This window comes from Chamaea fasciata, unplaced genomic scaffold (assembly GCF_029207755.1).
Source record: "Chamaea fasciata isolate MVZ Bird 193981 ecotype frontalis unplaced genomic scaffold, bChaFas1.0.hap1 SCAF_3, whole genome shotgun sequence".
Lineage (NCBI taxonomy): Eukaryota > Metazoa > Chordata > Aves > Passeriformes > Sylviidae > Chamaea > Chamaea fasciata.
In genome coordinates this window covers 35,021,718-35,044,579 of record NW_027094088.1, presented here as the reverse complement: position 1 = coordinate 35,044,579, position 22,862 = coordinate 35,021,718, and the positions used below count along the sequence as shown (strand labels likewise).

The window sequence follows — 22,862 nt, the reverse complement described above, 5'->3', positions numbered from 1 at the left end:
GGGTTTTATTGTACCAAATGTGAAGATAAATTCTTTTTTAGAGATTAGGGGCCTGAACCTCAGCCAGGATACCTCTGCTCATTGACTTCAGTAGAGCTTAGCTGATTGATGCTGGCTTTGGGGCTTCCCTGCCTGGTCAAACTTCATTCTGGTTGTTTCATCTGAATGAATGCAGACTGGAGGGAAGGGCTAAGGAAAATTTTAAGTACAAAAAAAGGTGAAATTGTTCTGTGTAAGATCCTGTGTGAACCAGCTTCCAAACTGACTGTTTACAGGTCCCAAAATCTGTGACTCTCCAGGGAAATATCCTACTGCAATTTCTAAGTAAATTTTGTAGGAGAAGCTCCCTGAAAGGAAAAAAATCTAGGATCAGTGCTGCATTCCTCATTTTTTAAAATAGTTTGATGGGTATACCAATTAAACAATTTTTTTAGAAGAATTTTTTTTTATTATAAAATAATTTTTAGTAAAACTGAACTCCCATGGTGGAAGATATCAATTACCACATCCCAATGCAAGTATGGAGATGTTGAATTCTAATTTTTTTTTTTTATGGTGAATATAGAAGATAAAGTTAATTAGTGATGAACTGGTTGTTGCCCATAGAAATGGATTGAAGTCTAACAAACACTGTGAAAATGTGGATTGACTGGGTACCGCATGTTGAGACCAAACTAAAAGTTCTTTTGGAGCTCTTGTTTCACATTATATCCTGACTCAGGAAGAGTAAAGAATCTTTTTAGACTTAGTAAACCTGGAAGGATTGTTTTCATGGTTAAAAAAAAAAGAATAAGTAATGCTAAATATCCAACAATTTAAACTATGTAGCTCCACTGACTTTCGAGATGCTTCAACAATTGAGAAAAGTGGAAAATGCTGGTTTTTCACCTTTCTAACTGAATTCCTGCATCCTGAATTGAAAGAGCACAATGTATTTTAAAGAGTTAGCTGCATCACCACAGTTCGTTCTGCCCCTCCTCCCATTAGTTATCATATCTGTACTTTATGACAAGTCTCTAAACCTGTAGCAGTAGCTGACATTTTGAAAAACCACTAAGTTTTGTTCTTGCCATTTAAAATTAGGAAGACCACAAAGGTAAATCCAAAGTAATGTCTAAAAGCAGTTATGGTCACAAAAGTATCATGAGTAAGTGGTCTTTGTAAAACTTGAATGACCCTATGATGGTACAATCAATTTCTGTTTTAAGTGTCCTGATATATTCTACTAATATTAGGATATTATGGAAGAGTAAATAAAAAGGAGATAGATTGGGGGTTTTTGCTATAAAGTTAAATAAAACAAGAAATATTCCCTTTAAGTATTGTGAGTTGTTCTGTCTCATTCTGCCTTTTTTTTTTTTTTTTTTTTTTTCCCTGTAGAAAGACTTCACTTTTTTGTGTCTGAGTTTTGAATTGTTATGGTGGTCAAACTAATGGGAAAGAAGCAAATGCAGAGGCAGTTGAAGCTAGGACAGTTGACCTAGAAAGAGTATAAGGGATGAAGGGCAGTAGTGTACAGATGGGGTGAGGTCAAGGCCAAGGCAAAGCTGGAACTGAAGCTGGCAAGGGACACAAAGAATAACAGTAAGGGCTCCTACAAGTAGGTTAACCAGAAAAGGAAGGTCCAAGAAGGTGTAGACCCTGCCCCCCATAAACAAGGCTGGAAAACTGGTAGCAATGGAAGATGTGAAGGTGGGCATACCTACGCATTTTTGCTTCAGTCTTCAATGGCACCATCTCTTCCCACACCTCTCAAATGGATGGACAGCAGGATGGGAAATGGAAGAGCAAAGTTCCTCCCACTGAAAGAAAAGATCAAGTTTGTGACCACCTGAGGATCCTGAATGTACATAATTCTATGGGATCCGAGGAGAGGTATCCCAGCGTCCTGAGAATTGGACTGACATAGTTACCAAGCCTCTTGCCTTGCTATTTGAAAAATGGCATTTAGATGAAGTCCCAGGTGACTGGAAAAGAGGAAATATTGTACACATCTTTAAAAAGGGGAGAAAGGAAAACTTTGTGAACCTGCCTGTCAGCCTCACATCTCTCTTCCAACCCAGACCACTCTATGATTCTATTTATAATGGTTAGGGTTTTGGTATTGTCTCATGTTTATTTTATTCTCTCTCCCTTGTGTTAACTGTTAAAAATTTTGGAACAAAACCAGTACAAAAATGTTAAATTTTGTCTCCAATTTTTCTTTTCATGGCTGAATAAAATTTCTTTGGTGAATTTTTTTGACCAGATCGGAAACATTATTTAGGTGCAAAGCCACTGCATTTTTTTAAGGACATGAATTCTTATCTGCTGTACTGTGTAAGATTCCTAGAATTTTGAGAAAAAGCCACACCTGAATGAAACCCTTTCCCTCATTTTCTCTAAATATCTGTTGAAAAGAAAAACCAGAATCCACTAAGCCTTCATGATGTTATGAATTTTGGTAAGGAAAGCATCCTTCCAAAGCATTTTATTGGCTCAAATATTTCTTCTGAAATAAGGAAAATTATTAGTATTATTCGATATTGGTTTGGATGGAGAAGTAATTTTTGACATTTAAAAATATGTATTACAGTTTGCTCAGTTAAAACAAAGAATTCAGATTCTAAGACAGTAAAGTAATCTTATTAACTAATAATTTAAGAGAAAAAAATATTTGTTGGGGTCTTTTTGTTTGGTTGATTTTGGGGGTTGGTTGGTTGGTCAGTTGGTTTTTATCCTTTTCCTGACATAATTCCTCTAAATGATCTGAATGGTGAGATAAGAGATTGTACTTTTGTATCTGTGGTCCCAACCAGGGCAGTCTACAGCTGTTAGAAAAGCGAGAAGTTGTGGGCTCTTCCTCATCCAGCAGTGCAGGCAGAGGTACTGGGACATGTGGAACATGTGCAGGCAACCTATGCCCATGTGCCCTTTCCAGTAACATTTCCAGGTTTCTACCTCCACTCATTTTTTTTCATGAACGTTGAGCAGAGTGTAAGCTAGAGTGAGTAAGCAAAAATGCAGCTTGCATTTTGCACCGCTGCAAAGAAAAGAGAAGAATTTTTGTTGGGAGTGGTGTTGGGGTGAGCTGATATAAATAAATGCTGTGAACCTTCTTATTTTTCACAGCTTGCCTTGTTCCACAGCAATAGGAATGGGCATACGAGGGCAGATCAATACACTAAATAGGGCAGCTGAGTTAGGCAAGAAGTATTGATAATTGCTGTTCATTTGGGCCAGCAACAAATGACCATCCCTTTCCTTGAAGCCTGAAAAAATAGGTAGGCTCTCATGCTCTGGAGTTATGTTGTCTCTTGGGATTTCTGCAGAAGGGATGTAGTTTATGCAATCTTAAAGGTTAGAATCCTCTGAAATGTTCTGCCTGTATCTGGTAATGCTGTTCTCTGCAAACTGCTCTGGACACCTGGAAGGATTAGCTTGGAGGTACTCTCCTGAGGGAAGTCTCTTTCTTTAAAAGGGTTTAGAGTAATTGCACTGAGAATTTCCTCACCCATTCAGCATGGGTCAGGACTTAAGTATTTCCTTAGTGTAGGATTCCTCTGTGTAAAGCAACTTCTCACATTGCTCATTCCTTAGAGTGAGGAATGGCAGACCTGATCAAGGAAAGTTTGGGGCATGGCCAGAACCAGCAATAATCTTGTGAAAAAAAGACACACCAAATACCATACAGCTGGAAATGTTGTTTTTTTGGGTTTATTTTCTGGCACTAGAACATAGGATGTTGCTTAAGAGACTAGGGAATTTGGACACCTCTGAATTAGGGGGACAATAAGGGAGTTATAAATTTATGTACATGTGTGGTTAAACATGCAAAAGCCCTTCTCTAGATTTTTCTTTGGCAGCAGAACTTGAAATGATTTTTTCCTTGTCTGGAGAAAGGAAGGTAGGTAAATTTCTATTTCCTGTTGATTAAATTGCCCCTAAAATTAAGCTTTTTTTTTTTTTTTACTGTATTCACAAATAGTTCTGTGCAATTAATGAAAGCATGTGAAAGGGAGACAAAGTATAAAGAATGTAGTATAAGTAGCAGGGACAGAAATGTTTAAAATTTCTAGGTCTTAGGAGACTTATGTGGCCAAACTTTTTTTTTAGAGGTTAACCCATAATTTCTATGAATGTTAATCACTGATGATCTAAATCCTGGTCCCATGAAGTCAGTGGGAGTTTTGCCACAAAATTTAGCAGGAAGAGGACTGACCGAGCTGTGTAACTGTTATTTAATGCCACTGCATATAGGAAAACCGAACACATTCATTTTGATTGGAAAAAAACATTATACGATAATTCCCCCAAATTCTGAGGTTATGGCTGGTAGGAAATATAGTTCTTGGGGGAAAAAGTTGCTCCAACAGATGTCATTTGCAATATATCACAATGTCAATGTTAATTATAGTTAATGTAAAAGGAAAGTGTCAGAAATAATTTAAGATGCAAAGAATAGCATTTGTTGGAAGGGAACTTAAACATAACATTAAAAAATGCCAACCGGCTTGTATATTAAAAAAATGATTTGCCAGGGAGTTGTTCACATTAGGCTACATCATGCCATGGGTAATGCCTAAAATGAAGACTATGCTGAAAAGTACCTAAAACACTGAGCCTCGGAGGAGAGCTTGTCCTCACTGCTCACAGTAGAAGCAGGAAGTAATTTGTGGTACTTCAGTTCAGTGGTAAAGCATCCTTTCATCTCACAATGCATAGGCTTTCATTCCTTTCACCAGTGTACGATGGTGGCAGGGCAGAGTCTACCAGTTTTTCACTGGGTCTCACCCTGGCTGGTCCAGGGGGATACCTTGCAGCCATTCTGGAACAGGGTCTGTGACCTCCTCACAACACCTAGAGATGCCATTCCCTCTCCTAGATTTCAATACAGATGCAAAATGCAAAAATGTCACTTACAGCAAGATTTTACCTTGAATATATCCTCAGTGAGAGTACACATCCTTACATCCAGCATGTAAAAAAAATTCCACAAAGAGAAATCAGAGACCACTCAAAAATCTGCATGAAGCAGGTACTTGTTATATAGCAGTATGCATTACATCTTTGACTAAATTGAAAAAAAATTATTTAAAACTAGGATAACTGTTCAGTGGTACAATTGTAAAATTTCTCTTTTTGTCCAAAGATAAGAATCTGAATGAAAGCTATCAAAATTTAAGGAGTTCTCAATCATGGACATAATAATACTGAGCTTGCTTGTGTGATGAAAATTGCTGTTGGGAGCCTGATAAATGTCAGTAGATGTTATCCAGGGTAATAACCTTGACCAGTTTACTTCTTTCTAACATAGTGCATTCATATTTAGGTGTGGTATATCCAGGATATCATTTAGACTATATTCCTTCACATGGTGGGAAATAAAAAACCAGCCTTCTCAAATATTCTTTATCTCTTAAGAACTTCATTTTTAAAACAGAACAGATTGCTACAAGCATCTAAGCCTTTCCTCTCTTCCTTCTTTCTGACTCTTTCAAGCCAATAAGGCCAGTTTCCCACCAAGGCACAACATGGTTTTTGTTACACACATGGAAGAGATATTTTGTACACGAACAGCTCTCGTGGTACTTTTCCCAGCTTGAAGTACAGCGTGGTTCAAATAGCATGGATGCTGGGCTGGAGTTCTGGCAGAAGATGGAGCCCTACAGGCCCCCTTTTGTGAAACTGCTGTAGATATGTGTGTGAAGCACCCCTTTTATAACATATGTTGAGGAATACATTCAGTGCAGGTGGCTGGGTGTGCAAGCTGCAGTGAAAGTTGCAATTTGAGCTCTGGGTGACAGAAGCCCAGGCAAGAGGCCAGGAGCTGCCAAGCCTTTGCACAACAGAGGACAACTTTGCACAACTTGCACAACTCGGGGACCTGTGTCACAGCCAGGTGACTGACAGTGACAGACACAGCAGAAACCAACCACCCCCAGGGTGGTGCCGCTGCAAAGGGTCCCAGCTCCGGTGGTGTGTGACTGTCAGATTGGCCCCTGGATGGTTGGACAGGGAAGTTTCCTTAACATACAACCCCTCTGCTGATCTGAAAGGGCTTAATTCAGAGAAGGAATAAGAAAGATGCATGTGGGGTGATTGGTACTAAAGAATGGGCCATAAGGCAAATACTGATCAGTCTTCCTAGCCACTCTTGAGGCTAGGTGCCATCACAGTCAATGTTTACTGTTGCTGTAAGTGAGATCCTGGACAAATCCAACCTTGGGCGGAGCCCTGTCTTGATACTGCTCACAGCTGCTCAGTAAGGGCTGTCCAGTAAGCAGAAGGCTTTAAAGACTTTTTTACTTCCAAAGTGTTCCCATTCTTTCCTTTTAGGCCAGAAAGGCTTATCTTCAGTGGCCAGCAGTCTTGGCAGGAAAAATGAATACTTATATTCACATATGAATACTTTCATTTGCACATGAATATCAGTATCTCTGTCAAGGGCAGGAACTCCACAATACCAATGATATCCAAAATATCCTTGCATGAATAATAAAAAGAGACACACAGACATGATCAGGCCAATCTGAAACACAAGGAAGAACATACTGGAGCATTTGTGAATAAATTGCTCCTTTCCTTATATAGCACACCTGCACAGCATTTTCCGTCATTCATTTGCTATTTATAAACCTTTGTAGAGAATTCCAGTTTGTTATACTGACTCCTATGTAGTCGGAGTAATAATTTATAATAGCATAAAGACTGTCTCTATTTTAAGAAAGGGGCAGAGCCAGAGTAAAGGTTGGGCCTACAGCCTGACTTCTGCATTTCATGACATTTGAGAACTTGATTTATTAACCTTAATGTTACACTAACATAGGCACATAATTTCCTAAGAACTTCATATGAAATTAAAAAAAAAAAAAAGAAGAAGAAATGAAGGAAGTCTGAGTGTAAAATTATTGTAAATTCTTTCCTCTATATCTTGCATTGCTTCCACAAAGAAAACCAGGTTATGCTTTATAGCTCTATTGTCCTGTTTCCTTGGAAGGAAGAAAAGCTCTGTTCAGCAAAAGGCAGCTGCTGCTAAGAAGAATATAATTCTTTTCTCCTCTATGCTTACTGACATCTGCAAGGGATGAAGGAAGGAGCAATCCATGCTCCAACCAGTTAATCAGAGGAGGTGGACAGGCAATTAGTAAGGATTATAAGTGTAGGGTGTGGCAGGCTTCGATGTTGGAAGGTGTAAATTAATTCCTCAGTCATACTGGTCAGACAGACTTGGTCTTAACTGTGGTGACAACTTAACAGGAGTGGTAACTATGCATTATTTACTCCTATAACTACTGTGGTTTCTAATATGGGGAAAAGGTTTACATTCAAACATGGATTCATGGATGTTGTAACCCTCTGTGATTTTGCTTTGATTTTACCACATTCTTCCTTTGGAAATAAAATGAAATCACTAGACACACAGACACACAGAGAATTAAATAGAACCCCATGTTTTATTCTGAGATTTCCTAGCTTTTAATTTCTAAGTTCAAATTACCTTTTTAAAAAAGTTTCTTTTGACTGTATTTAATAATAATAATAATGATAATAATAATTAATAGAAAATCAATTAAATATCAAACAGGTATAGTTTTCTCCACAATTAATGAATCATGTAAGCATGTGTTCTGGTCTACTGATTTTCCTTTAGAATAAAGAGAACATTTTAGTCTCTCAGATAAATAGGATTGCAGAAGGTTAAACAGGCCACAGGAGGCTCCATGTTCAGTTCAAATTTCAGCTAGTAAAGCTAAGCAGAAAAAACCTTGCCAACTTTTGTGTCAGATTAATCCACTTAACTGCTAGTTATTTCACAGCCACTTCTTGCCTACTTCCTATTGATTCACTAAGTGTTTGAATTTTTCTCTCTCCTTTCCTGTAGATGTGTTACTGGAGTTTGAACGCTCTGAAGAAGGGAAGACATGATTTTTTGGCAAGTACTCAGGTCCCTGACTACAGATTCTTCAAGGTAAATCTGTCTACTTTACATTTGATTTATGAAATTTGGCTTATGAAGAGCATACTTTTTAATATGCTGGATTTCTTAATAATGGTTCAGAGGGGAACTTCATTGCAGTTTAGGTTAGACAGAGTCTTACAAAACAGAAAATATAAAAGGACAAAGATACAATGTTTCTATTTTATCATTTATGTATTTAATCTCTCTTTTTTTTTCTCTTTCAAAATATTTTTATCCAACTCCTCCACAGCAGTACTAGGCACTAATTATGACATGCTTAGCCAGTTGCAAAAAACCCCAAAACCCTACAAATCGTCCTGACCTCAGTAGTGGTAGACTGAGGCCAGCTAGGCAACACTTCCATCTGAGGCAATCCAAGATGGCCAAGAAGTTCTGTTGCGGTTCTTTTGGTTGGGAAATGGCTGGTTTTGCTTGACATTTGCACAACCTAAGGTCAAAATAACTATGCTACTGTGAGCTCAAAAACCTTATTATCCCCCTGTCCAATTTGCTGCAGTCAAGGTAGACTACCTGTAAGGGCAAAAGAGATCTGTTGCTGGCAAGAACTAGTTTAGTTTTAGGGAAATATCATTGATTAACCTACTGATGCTGCTGGAGATTGTTTTGAACCCCCAAAGGAAGCTAACTAGTAATATACACACATTTTCATTTTCTTCCCGTAGATTGATACAGCAAGTGTCAATACCTTTAGGAGTCTTTAAAATGCTAGAGGGACAGTGTTGCAATTATATTCCAGAATATTTCTACACTGTACATCCTTTATTAATTGCGTCCATTATTTCTGACAGCATTCCCCAAAATGTTTCCTACCTTGTCCACACTGACTATACAAAATGTTACAAATTGCTGCACAAATTCTGACGAAATATTAAACAATTTTCTTACTTTCTACTGAGGAAGGACCAGGAAGTTTCTCACATAAGACATATTCTCAACATCATGGATAACCAGAGAAAATTGATGTTATTACTATTGTACAGAGTAACCCACAGTGTTACTCTCTCATTTGGTATATCATAGCTGCTTGCCCATCTATAATCACTTTACCTACTGTCTTATGATTTACCACGTTGAGAAAATATTACAACAGCTTCAGCAAAACATTACAGGCTAGCCCTTGCTTCTGTTTTCACTGAGTACTGCTATAGGGACTTCAGGTGTGCGCTGAGGGCTGCAAGAGGATGTGATGGGTATAGAAATAGAGTTCCTAGTATTGTAGATGCTGTGCCTGAAATAATTGAAGAGTTAAAAATCATAGATGCTTCAAGTACATATTGCTTTATCACAAAATTCTTTTGAGGAACTGAGGCAAAAAGATTTTCACAGAATGGTTACCAAGAATGCAAAGCAAGCCTAAAGGACTGACTACGCTTTGTCATTAAGTCTATTTAATTATTTTAGACTTTGCCTGTCTTCTGCTGTAGTGGCTTCTGCCTTTCAAGATCGGCTGTCAGACATTCTGCTCTGTGTTAACCTGTATTTTCACATCCATTTTATAACAAATAGGACAGAAACTTCCTCTCGGGAAAAGAGAACTAAAATTCCGTGTCATGGAAGTATGAAAAGGCAATTACATTATCAAGGGATTCCTATGAACTTTTGCTACTCATTTTGGGATGTGTGGCACCTCCAAGTAACTGTCTCTTAATATAGCTAGTAGGAAACTATGACCTTCTTAAACTTCCTCTACCCTTGCATGCAGAAAAGCTATTAACTTGTACAGAAAGCAAGTATTTATATCCACAGTTGAGGATTCTAATACGGGCTTGTTTTTTCAGAGATGAATTAAACTACTTGATTTTGAACTGAAAGCAGCAGTATTATGCAATGCTTATTAGCCATCAAATTTGTGTTGGAAAGGAATTCATGAGAGTTATCCCTCTTTTCCATGTTCTGACTTATTGGTGTCTCTGAAATTAGCTGTAAATGTCCTTGGCAGCTATGCAAACAAAACTTGCTCCTGCAACCTAAATTGTTTGAGTTGCTGAGCACTGCTGGGGAGAGGCAGAACACCTTCTGCTGCCATTGTCTTCAGCACAAATTGACAATGACACATCACCCCTTGCATAGTTCACTGGGCTGCAGGGCTGGGTTTATAATTAATTCACAGGGTTTTTTATATGCCTTGTTCCAAACCATTGATAAGAAAAGTATGCTAAAATTTGGTGAGAGGAAAAAAAAAAGTGACAGCAATATCACAGGTTAAATCCTGAGCTTGTGTGAATCAGCATGGCACAGCTGACTCCAGTGATGCTGTATCAATCTGTCCCTGCTGAGGTTCTGCTTTAAAAATTTTAATGGCTATCAATTCTGAAGAAATACTTCGGATATATTGCTAAATAATGGCTTAGATTCCACAGCAAGAAACAATATCATGCCACTTATTATGCCATTTTAAAACAATATAAGCCATGTGTGAGAAATTAAATCTGTCACCCTGGGAAAGAGTTCAGGCTGTCAAAATGGTAATAGAAATGAAATTCAATTACCTACTTTCCATGTTACGCATGGTAATTCCCCAGAAAATACTAAAGGAAATTGAAGAGGAGATTATCTTGTAAAGTGTTTCTATAATATAATTATTATTTTATTATTATAAGGAAAATCTACACAATTCTGCAGAAAACAAGATGAATTTTATAAGAATTGCAGCTGTTTGTCAGGCTAAGATTAGCTGCCATTGACCATGACCATCAGACTCCAAAGGCAGCCACAGGCTCACCTGTGCAGATTTTCCTCATGCTCAGCCTTTCTGTGGCAGTAGTCTGGGATGGATGAGACTGATGTTGAGCTTTCAGTATCCCTAGAGGGAGGAAGCCACCAGGGAAGTAACTGTAGGCTGTTTGTCTCATTCATCTCTGCACTCTTTCCTTGCTGGAAGAGGTTCAGCTTCACCCCAAGTGTCAGGATCCCTCGGGTAGCAAACACTATTGACGGGCCGGTGTCTCCCAGACTAGGTATGAACTGTCTTCATTTTCCTGTATGACTTCTCCAGCTCTGAAGAGTGGAGCTTGTAGACTATCCTTGTCTCAATTTCAGTATGCCATGAGGAGTGGAATAATGCAGCAGGAGGTACATGGAGATCCCATTTCATAGTGCAGCTTGAGGGTAACAGCTGTAGGCTAACGCTGCAACCAGCAATCATGAAGACCTGGACCTCAATGTGTTTGCTGATCATCAAGATATTGCATAAGGGAAAAGAGGAGCTCAATATAATACGCAGAATGAAGAGTCAGCTATGATTTAGGCTCTTTTGTGGATTTAGTCCTAAAGTAATGCATACACAGTCTCTACGTAAAAGTTGAAGACAAACTGCACTTACTCTACAAAGAAATTATGATTCCCCAAGGTAGAAATTTTCAAAAGTCATGATGGTGTCAAGTGTCTGTGTTATGGAAGAGTTCATTTTTTTTTTTTTTGGGGGGGGGGTCAAGTTTGTACAAGATAGAAAACCAAAACAATCAAAAGGAAAAAAAGATAAAAAAGAGGCCATTACCTGCTGATGCTCTCAAAGACTGATATTTCCTATCCTATCACAACTGTATAAGTAAGAGCCAGCACAGAAAACTGACTATATTTTACATGTTAAGAAAAATACCAAGAACAATGAATGTTTCACTAAGTGTGGGATGAAACAGTATTGTGTGAGTTCAGGGTTATATATTCCCAATCTTCTTAATCTACTCCAAGAATTTCTGTTGCCTTTCCAGGTTCTTAAAGGGAACAAATAGGAAGTTGTGCCAGAGATTTTAAGAGTGGGTTGTGATTTGTGTGTGCAGTTCACGTGATGGAGAGACAGCACTGGTGGGTACAGAGCAGTGCAAGGGAGCTCAAGTAGCTCATGTGTGTGAACTCAGTTTGCCTTTGCACTATGGACTGCAGAGCACCTGACCTCTAAGTGAGCCAGTGCAGAGATCTGTAGTGCTTGATAAGACTCTTTCTGATGCTTGAGCTGAACTGTTTACAGCTTCCTTGCTAATTTCTCTACTCCTCTGAAGCCTCTAGCACAGAGATGCCCTGATTATTAATGGCCTTCTTGTCAGCATCAAGAGGGTCTTCGTGGTACTTGAAATAAACAGATAGTGTTCAGGGAACCTGAGTCCTCATCACACCTAATTGTGAATTACAGGGGAAGTTTATACCACAACATGAAGTCAGACCCATTCTGAACAGGCCAGTCTCAGTAGCAGAAGCAGCCAAGCCACAGCACAGGGTCTTAGCAGACTAGCTCCACAGACTGACTGTGCTTATAAGCCTGAGCATCACTCTGACAAGGCTCATTTTGGGTTCACAGTATTTCTCTGTGTGTAGATGTATTGTTAGCCTAGGGCTAGCTTGGGACAATCCACATGAGACTGCACTGCGGTTGGCAAGTGCTTCCTCATTCTTAGTGTCTCTTGATACTGCTCTGTGTCCCAGTCACTTCATGGAGGCTCTTGGAAAAAGGTTTAATTTTATCCTCTTCTGGCTCTTTCTGTAAGCACATTTTGCATTTCCTGGTTATTTGGTCACATGGGAACTCAGAGCACAATCACCATTTGGAGCTGAGTTAGAGTGGCCAGTCAGGATAAGGAAAGCTGCATGTTAATAATGTAGCTATAAAGAATTATACAGAGGTAGATCATGCCCTCAAGGGCATGGCTTGTATTTGGAAGAGTTTTCATGGCACAAATTGCATGTACTCTTGCTTGGCATGCACAGCAGTGTGAAAACTGTCACATAAGCTCCCACATCATGCCTCTGGCTGAGCCATGGTCAACCACCATGGCTTCCCAGAAGTGCAATTAGGTTTTGGCAACTGTGTTCCCCCACTCACCCACACTATGAGTCTGCCTGACCCATGTGCCACAGGGGAAAGCTCCTTATTCCTTCCCCCTTTGCTGTGGCCATGGAGACAAGCCAGTGCATAACTAGTCCTGTTGTGATCAAACAGTTGCGTTATGCTGAGAAGGTCCAGAGGAAAGAAAAAAGTACAGTAATTTCCATTCCAAAAAGAGAAGGAAACTCAAGATCTTACTGGTTTGTATCACTTTATGCAGATAAAGTTGTGGGGTTGCAACTCCCTTATTTTATAAGCCCTTATAGTGATGAAGAATTTAAGAACAGAGGAAAAACTAGTACAGTAACCAAGTAAATCTAAGGCAAATCCTCACAGCTGAGATGTGGTCCACACAATACAGGAAAAATGTGTTTAGTTTGGCTATTCAAAATGTCTTTGTTTGTTTGTTTGATTGTTTTATATATTGAAAGATAGTAATGGCAAGGCTCTTTGAAGACCTAGGTTTTAAATGTGGCCAAGGAACCTGCTCCTTTTAAAGCAAGAGTTGGAAGTACTGAAAATTAATTCTGTTTTCTTAATATAAAGTTTATGCAGCTTTGAGTCCTCAGCTCCAAGTGAACAAACAATGCTGAAAGACAGTTATTTAATGGAGCATAATAAAGGAACAGGAAGGGAGAAATATATTAATTAGAAGTTAAATAAGTCAAAGTTCATATTCCAGTTTACATTTCAATATTGAATTTCACATAGAAGTTTCATTAATTTCATTTTTCCACTTTTCTTATGGCCTTGGAAGGTCCTTGGAACTAGACAAGTTTAAATTAGAGTTAAAAAGATTTTCATTTTAGAAGTTCTCCAACATGAAAGATTTAGGGGATCTTATGCATTATCTGTGCTTTTTATAGTTAGATCTGGTTTTTTTTGGTTTTGATCATGTTTATATAAAGTTTCCTGTTTATAATTGTATTTCTCAGATGCCTACCCCTCAGTTACTTTTATGGAGGAGTTGTACAATTTTGTTTTAAAATAATTTTCAAGTAGATATTTTAATTTTCTGTTTTTATAAGACATAATTATAATGTGATAACTGCCGGGACATTGCAGCCTGTGTCATGCAGACAGCCTTCTATGAATTCAGAACAGTCAACTTTACATCTTACACCTGCAAACAACAAAAAGTGCCAGCAAAGCAGCATCATAGTCTATCTTGATAATATATTCAAAGCAAGAAAATCAACAATATGTTTCCATTTTGTAAGTCCTTTCTCAGCCCACTTCTGAATGTTCTAAACTGTTCTTTCTGGTGTAGATGCAAATTTGCCAGCATGCCCAATCTGATAGCATGCCCATCAAAATACATGAAAGGAAACAGGACAGGCAGCACAACAAACTCTGTAGGAGGTTAAGGACCTGTATTAGCATGGCCATTTTCTTTGTCAGCAATAGTACAGCCCACCCTTTCACTGACACTCTTTACCCTTATAGTTGGAGGACTTCTTCCCATCTGATTTTGTTCTCTGCAATTTCAGAGCTGCTGCATGGGTCTTTGAGCAACCTTGTCTAGTGGAAGGTTCTTCAGTCCATGGCAGGAGGGCTGGAACTAGATGATGATCTTTAAGATCACTTCTAACACAAGCCATGATGTATTTAGTTATTCAAGGAAACACACATACACATTCAAGAGAAATTCAATAAGTGAATGACATCCAACATGAAGAAATTATTAAAGTAAATTCCAGAAATCTTACCATATGAGAGACACATGGACAGAAAAGACAGAAGATGTAAATTGGTAAAGAAGAATTGCAGGGAGGACACCATGTTCAAAGACCTTAATGACATCTTGGTGGAGTAAGACAGAAATACTTTGAAGGTTAAGACCAGAGAAAATACATCAGAAGCAGTAGACAGTCATGATCAAAGACATGATTTTGGGAGTGGGAAAGTATACCATTAGTTCTTTATAAAGCCCTGTCTCACAATAAAAGCAAGATATCCTGATAAAATGTCATTTATACTTTTTATTGCTTAATTATTCTGCCAATTCTTAAAAGTAAGGCTAGGACTGAAATTCCTGTCAGTCAAAGATTTGCAATACACAGAATAAAAAAGGAAGGAAAGAAATGGAAGTTAAATCTGTAAGCAAGCTTTGCCATCTGTTCCCCAGTCAGACTTTCTACCCTATTGCTTGTCATTGAACAAATCTGTACATGAAGTGAAAAAGCAGCTAGGGCTTTACTGATATTTATTGAAGATATTTTTGTGCTATGTACACAGATACAGATTTCCAAAGATTTGTCAACATTGAAATTGTCTTGCAGATTACTACTAAATGAGTTGATATTTTACCACAGAAATATGCTTGCAAGCAGAAATAGTTCATTTGGATATCTTTTGTTTCAGTTTATTGATGAAAACTTGTTTATTTCTTTATCCACATTTGGAAGTAGCAGGTGAAATAATCCACAATGAGTAATGTATTTAATGAACTTTGCCAGTTTGCCACTCTGGTGCCTATGAATTACCACAAATACAGGAATTCTAAAAAGCAGTCATGATTTGAAACTATTAGCATATTTCACCAGATTACATGAATAATTCTTGCCACGCGTATTAGGAAAAAAAATTGCAGATTACAACTGGCATCTGTAAACAGGAGTGAATTAAAATGTATCAGATAACTTTTTTTAGTACTTGCTATTTTTTTCCTAGCCAGTATTTTTATCTTGATTAGTAGTGAAAAATATTAAATGCAGTCCATCTAACCTGAAACCACATCCAAGGATGTGACTGTCGTGGAGCCAATGCCAACAAAGGCCAACAGCCCAAGTGTCCACAGAGAGGTCTTGGCAGGATATCTGAACTGTATTACCTTGCCCTTGGCAGTCAGGCTAGCCAGGGCATGGCTAGTTCAGATAAACAAGGCATACCCTTTGTCGGCACGAGTTCACATAAAGTCACTCTGGGCTAAATTTGAGCTCCAGCGAAAAGGACGAAATACCCTGATGTGCTCTGTCCCAGAAGGAGCCCTGGGTCAAAGACAAAGTTTGTTTTTTGTGCTAGACTTATCTCTTAGGAATATTGAAAATTTAAATATTACTGAAAATCATAAGCCTTCTTAGAAAGAAATCAAGAAATGCAGGGAATATTTCTGTTGTTAAAACTGCTATTCGCTCTTACACACCCTGGCAAAACCAGGGTAATGCAGCATCTGGAATATCCCTGAGGGAAGTAATCTGAAGAGCCACTTTCTTGAGCATGTTTTCTACACCTCTTGTTTAACTACTTCACATACTCATTTTCCAGTTGTCATGGCCACATTAGTTAATAAATTGAAACAGTGGCAGCATGAAAGAATATTATCAAGTTCGTACACACAGTTATTAGCATATTTACCATGGCCAAATTGTTTCACTTGATTTATTTCTAAGTCAGAAACAGATTCAGCAAATACATCAGCATAACACCTCAACAAAAAGTATTTATTTCCTCCTTAGCAAAGAATCAAGTTGATAATATTTTGAATAATACATTATCTATATCCATCCATCCATTCACCCAGAACTCAATTCTCTTAGGCTGAGCAATGTTTTAGGTTTAGATTTCTCTGTTTGCATTTCTCTAAGGGTAAAAAAGATCTTTACAAAACACTGAGTCAAAAGGGCTTATTTTCATCCAGTATTGGGAAGGGATTTCTCATCCCCTTAAGTAGTCAAATTTGTATATATTAATTTACCACTTAGATCTGTGTCCCTTAAGCCCTTGTCTTCTTGCAGTTACTCCAGCACCTATTTCAGTGTTAATCCTACCACTCGCATCTTGCCCGCTGGGCCGCCTACTTGCTTTTACAACACTTCATATTTTTCATATTCACATTCAGAATTTCTACTGCCCCTCCGTGCATTCAAGGCTTCGGGTTTCATTTCACTAATGGGCCCTTTTTGAGAGGGTGATATTATTCAACTTTTAGCTTTGTCTGTTGTAGAGACATATGGTGCGCTATTTCTCACCCTTGTCGGTAGGTGCAATGAAAGGGCTTTTTGGCTTTTTTTTTTTAATGAACATCGTTTACTGGGTCTCCCATTGCTTTAGAGATTACACTTGATCCGTGAAAAGCAAATGCAGCAATTTGTGTAACAGCTGTATAAATCAGCAGATGAAAATAAAGGCAAGGTGTAGGAAGAAAAAAAAATGCAACCCATGGGGCAGTCAAGACCTCGAGGAAAAAATTAGTGGGCAAATAGGAAAAGTGAAAATAAAGGGGATAAAAGAGAGCAGCCTGAATCAAACAAAGGAAGTTGAATCGAACCTCCCTGCAAGGTGAGAGAGTTGCTTTACCAGAAACTATGGCTGGTACTCTGACCACCTTCAACATATTCTCCATTGTGCAAACAGATTGCTCCTCCATTAGAAACACTTTGAACGGCATTTCTTGTTCAGACTGGGAGTATCCCTTGTGTTTTCAGAAACTTTTTCCATGGTGGCTGAAAATAAATGCATGCCCAATAGCTTTGAGACCTAAATTTTGAAAGGAGCAACATTCTCTTTATATGCAGGTAAGCTTGAAAACTTAGGACATAGCTATAATGTAGCTCAGGGACACAGAGAGTCAGCACTTCTTGAGTGCCTGAACTCCTCACACGACTGCAAGAGCGATTCCTCACAGTTGCTGAAGAAGGCCGAAGTGCAGATAACCACATGTAGAGACAGGTGTAGAAACACAGCTGTTACTTTCTATCTTTCCCTATCTTTTTCTTCATGAGAGTCTGGCTTGTCCTTGTGCTTCATGTGTTTACACTGTTCTTTGGGTGGCATTAGTGTATGTGGGTGGCAGAGACAGCTTCAAGATGCCTTTCTCTGCCCAGACTATGTGAGGGTCAGGATGTCCTGCTAAGGTGACTGTCCATGTAGCACAGGTAGGCGGTGAGTCTAGGCTTGGGAACAGGCTTGGAACAGTCAGGCAGAATAGGCAAAGCCAGAAAGGCCACTGAACTTGCCCAGTAATAGGGGAGCTGCAGATGGAGAAGGAATGTAGCTGAGATCTTCCAGGATCACCAGGCTCTGTGACTCTTGGATTATCCAGGGTCTAAGACTCAGGGAGTGAAAGAGAAAAGGCATTCAGAAAGTTCACATTCTTAAAGTATGTGTGTATACATAAAGACATCTCCCAAAATTTACAGAAGAAGTGTATATAAAAAATCCTGTATTTTGATAGAACTTTTCCTCATAGAAGTGTGGAACATAAATTTAAAAATCTAGTTTTCTTTTGCTTTTCTGAAGCCAAATGAAAGCAAGCTAGAACGTAACCATGCTGAAAACAAAGAATTTACATCCAAGGAATGCATTAGTAAGTGAATAGAGTTTTCATGTGACTGCAGTCGTGAAGAAGAATAATGGACTGTGGCCCTATTGTAGTTTATTTCTGCAATAAATTGCAGAAGCATGTTTTCCATCTTTATTTATTTCCTGGATGTTAGAGTTCTTTAATTCTTTGAGAACATTGTAGATATAGCTAGCAAGGTGTAAAATATATCTACTTTATCAACACAACTTTGGAAAGCATTTTTTTTCATCTTTAAACAATACAAATCTGATCATTTATGGAAATCAATGAAAATTTAGTTCTTGTAGAATGTGTGACTCATGCTCTTGAGATGCTTATGAATAATATTGCTACTCTCTTATAGCTCTACTAAAATACTTTACTGTCTTCACTTGCTCTCAGTTCTGAAAATTGCAGCCAGCCTCAAATTTTATAGTTTTTGTATTTACCACTGGTTTTCAGTCTTGTGTTTATTTTATTGTGATTTTTTAATTAAATCTCATTGTGCTCAATTTTGCAATTACTGTTGAAGCTCATCAAAATCATCTAGTTCAATTATTACTCGTTGGATCAGGGATTCTTCTTGTTAATGGTTTGATTCCCTCCATGGTTATTCATGCAGTCTTTTTTGATTCTATGAAAGAAGAATCAAAGGAATAGGTAGGAAAGTACCTACTGACCACAGACAGAATAGAGAAATTCTAAAATTCCAGAACTTTAAATAAAAAAATCTGACCCTAATAAAAAAGAAACCTTAAAAAACTTTAAAAAAACCTTGGAAAAAAAAAAAAAAAAAAAAAAAGGAAGCATATGCTAAATTTAATGTGGTTATAAGTCTAGTAAACACAGAACCTTAGCAGCACTAAATGGTCTCCCTGGACTGCTAATTGTAGTTCTGCAGGCAGCTTGAAACAACAGCACATTTCCAAAGCAATGAAAAAGTACCAATCTCCTTTCAGGTTAAAAAATATATATATATATATATATAAAAGAGGAGACGTGACATTAGCAAATGAAGTGGATTTGATCTTTATTGTTTTCAAAATAATGAACTTATTTGTATTGGCTTTCCATACTAAGACTTCTGCCTTACTTTAAATGTGCCCTACTAAGATCTGAGGAACTTCTGACTATAATGTGCAGTTGAAGTAAAGGCAAGCAGAAAAATATTCTAAGAAAAGAGACGTTAATCCAAAACAATTTTAAACTAAAGAAAATAAATTAATTTTCACAGGTAGAAGCAATGAAACATTAATACATTTATCCATTCATTCATTTCTTTCCAGTATAAAAACAATCACAATGAATTTATGAAACGCAAAAGGCAAAAGCTTTCTTTGTAAAACCTGCAAACTCTGAGCGTGTGCCAACTTGTATGCGTGAAGCTAGAGGATCTTGTGCACTCATGCAAGTATGCAAAACAAGCATTGGCATCCTTCAGTTGCCATTTTTATTAACAAATGCTCAGAAGCTGAGTCTGGGAGGTCTTTGAAGATTCAATCTGTCCAAATGGCAAACAAGTAAGAAGTGTGACCTTAATTTCTAAGAACATGCAAGCTTCCCTCTGCCTCATCCCTGTCTGAGAGATGAATAAAAGACTTTCAAGGCTTTAAAATGAATGTGTTTAAAATGTGAGGGAAACTGGACTGTTGGCTCTGTTGTATATTTCAGTCCAATAGGAGTATAGAGTTATTTATGCATAAAGGAATGTAATGAGAGGTGAGTCCTTTTATATGTTTGTATATATACAAAAAATGGAACTCCTAGAAACTTACAGCATCACACACAGTATGGGTCAGCTTGGAAGGGGACGACATTGGGCCATTTGGTCCAACCTCCCTGTTTAAGCAGGGCCACCCCTGAGCACAAGGCACAGGATTGAGGCCAGATGGTTCTGGAATATCTGGAGATTCTGCAGCCTCTCTGGGCAATCTGTTCCAGTGCTCAGTCACCCGCACAGTAAAGAAGTTCTTCCTCATGTTCAGGTGGAACTTCCTGTGCATCAGTTTCTGCCCATTGCCTCCTGTCCTATAGCTCAGCACCACTGAGCAGAGCCTGGCTCCATCCCCTTGGCACCTCCCTGCAGATACTCACAGACATGGATGAGGTCCCCTCTCAGTGCCTCTTCTTAGGCTGAACAGGCCCAGCTCCCTCAGCCTTTCCTCATAAGAGAGATGCTCCAGTGTCTCAATCATCCTTGTTACCCTCCACTGGAGCCACTGCAGGAGCTCCATGTCTCTCTTGTCCTGAGGAGGCCAGAACTGGACACAGCACTGCAGATGTGCCTCAGCAGAGCTGGGCAGAGGGGCAGGATCACCTCCCTTGACCTGCTGACGCCTTTCCCAATGAACCCCAGAGTACCATTTTCCTTGCTAGCTCATTTCATTCTTTCTCATCTAGTTTCTTGGTCTTTGAAATAGCCTCACATCCCAGCTGTCCTTCATGAGGTCTATCTGCTTTTCCAATAAAAATATATCAACAAAAGCTTTTTTTTCTGCTGTCCTTCAAACCTCCATCTTTTGCCCAAGGGAAAGAAGCAAGGGTACAACACCTGATTCAGTACATAAAACTATACAACTGCCTTCACAAAAGACTCTCAAGAATGATAATAGTCCTTTAACTATTTAAACTAAAAATTAAGGATGTACCATTGGAAAAGGTGGAGACATATATATATATAATAGCTGTGTGTGGAATTAGTTAAAATATTAATTTATTTCATCATTTTTTGGTAAACTCTTTTAGTTTTGTTTCTCATCTCTGCTTCCTCAAACACCAAAGAGGCATCCTGACGCACACAATTTGTACATCTACTCTCTAATGCAAATAGTTCAGCAATGAACTCAGCCTCTCTGCTAAGCCCATGGGGAGGGAGGAAGGATTGTCTGGTAAAAAGAAGTGTAGTTTGAATCATAGCTCTCTATTTTGCTTGATAAAACATCAGAGGATATGAGGATGAAAAATGAACAGCCCCTTCTTTGTGTAGTAAGCAAAAAATGTTGTACAAACAAGAGTCATCTGTTTCCCATTTGTCACCCTTTCACCACAGCATGGAGGCTCTGACTTGTTGCATATCTTTAAAGCAAACTTTAGGAATCAAGCTGTATACATGTAAGGTAAAAGACTCAAAAGGCAGGACTGCTCCTCTGATGAGAACTTTTGCTGGCCCTTTCTTCCCCCTCTCCCACCAGAAGTCCTGTGTGAGCAAGGGAATATCCACTGCTAGTGTCGCATCTCAGTTCTGATCTCAGTCCCCAAGCAGCACCAGCCAGGCACCCAGCTAAGGGATCAGCATCCCTACAGGCATCTCTGATTGCCTGGCTGCCATTACCAAGCATGTTCGGGAAACTACTTCCAGGAACCTGCCTTCTGACAGCTAATTCTCACCAATTGCATTATGTCTCACTGCTAATCTACTGCTTGATCTATTTATTTGTCCATTTGCTGACTCATCTCTCTTCCCATTGTATCTGATGGATTAAATAGCTCAGCTAACTCCTTCACTGATCTGCTCTATCCAGGACTTATCTGCTGAATCAATGCCCTGCTGTTTGCTTTTCTGTTCCTCTAGGTAGCTAACTTAGATGGTAACTGATTCCCTTCCTTTTAAACAGACACTTGCTGAATCAGCTTCCTTAGCTAATAATGTCATTTAATCTGTTAGATTCTTTTTGTCATCTGCTAAACTATGCTTTTGACTCTTTGAGTCTTTCCCTGTAAACTTAGGGCCCTGTACATTTGCTCTCTAGTCATCTCTTTAGCCGTATTCCTCTCTATATATTCTCTTTTCCTCTTCTTAGTGCTTCCTTTCTCACACTTTCTTCCATGTAAATTGTCATTTATACTGCTCTTGCATTTTTTCCCTTTGACTTCCCACACACTCTTGACTACCCTTTTGCCACCCAAAGCAGTCCTTTCCTTCCTTCATCATTCCATTATTTGTCAGCATGATATATAAACATAATGTAATTACATAAATTATCCTTGTAATTACACTTCAAATGTGTTTTTTTGATACTTTTAATTGTCATGAATCCACAGGTTGAAAAGTCTGCAATCTGGCCAGAAGCAACTGTACAATACAGCTTAATTATTGAACCTGGAGTGGAACAACATTTGTATGAAGCAGAAGACCTGGAGGATAATATAATAACTCAATAAAAGTACATGAATTCCTACTAATAATACACAGAAAAGCAAAGCAAAAACTAATTACCAGAGCTGATGAATAGATAATTTTAAACTTGTTAAAATACCTGAAGCATTCAGGCTGCAAAACAAACAGCTTTTCCTTTTGCAATAAAATAGAAAATTGAAAGCAGTTATATTTTTCCTGTCCCTCTTCTTTTTTAGAAATTTGTATTTTCTTTCATTTCTGAATGTATATAAGGGACTAATCTAGTTTATATCTCTCTTTCCAACCTCTGAATAATTTTGTAAAATGCCTATAAGTTTTAAAAGTTACCCAGAGGAAAAATAAAGTTGGTGATTTTCCTACTCAGTAACTTTTCAAAAAATGGTACACAAGTCTCAAAGTCAGGAAACCCAAGGTCTGACAGATTCTGAAGAAAACAAAATTCTTGGTAAATTGGTTTTATTTAAAATAAATTCACCATCTTAAAAAAGAAAAGCAGGCCAAAATAATAAGAAGATTTTTAGAAACTACTGATCCTTTTATTTTTTTAATTCTTAACTGCAATGCATTATGGAGAAAACTGAAGTCAAACACCCTTTCAAAATTTAAAGATATTGAGTAACTTACTCCAGTTTCATTGAAATTTTAAAAGAGACAAGAT

General features: G+C 38.2%; 1 long non-coding RNA gene across 1 annotated transcript; it reads left to right on the top strand.

Annotated features, from left to right (window-relative positions):
- The first annotated feature begins 7,179 nt into the window (after positions 1 to 7,179).
- On the top strand, positions 7,180 to 22,279 carry LOC136287664 (uncharacterized). Its single transcript, XR_010720244.1, has 3 exons — positions 7,180 to 7,244; positions 7,865 to 7,951; positions 22,108 to 22,279. It is a non-coding gene; the product is annotated as an uncharacterized lncRNA (long non-coding RNA).
- The last annotated feature ends 583 nt before the right edge of the window (positions 22,280 to 22,862 follow it).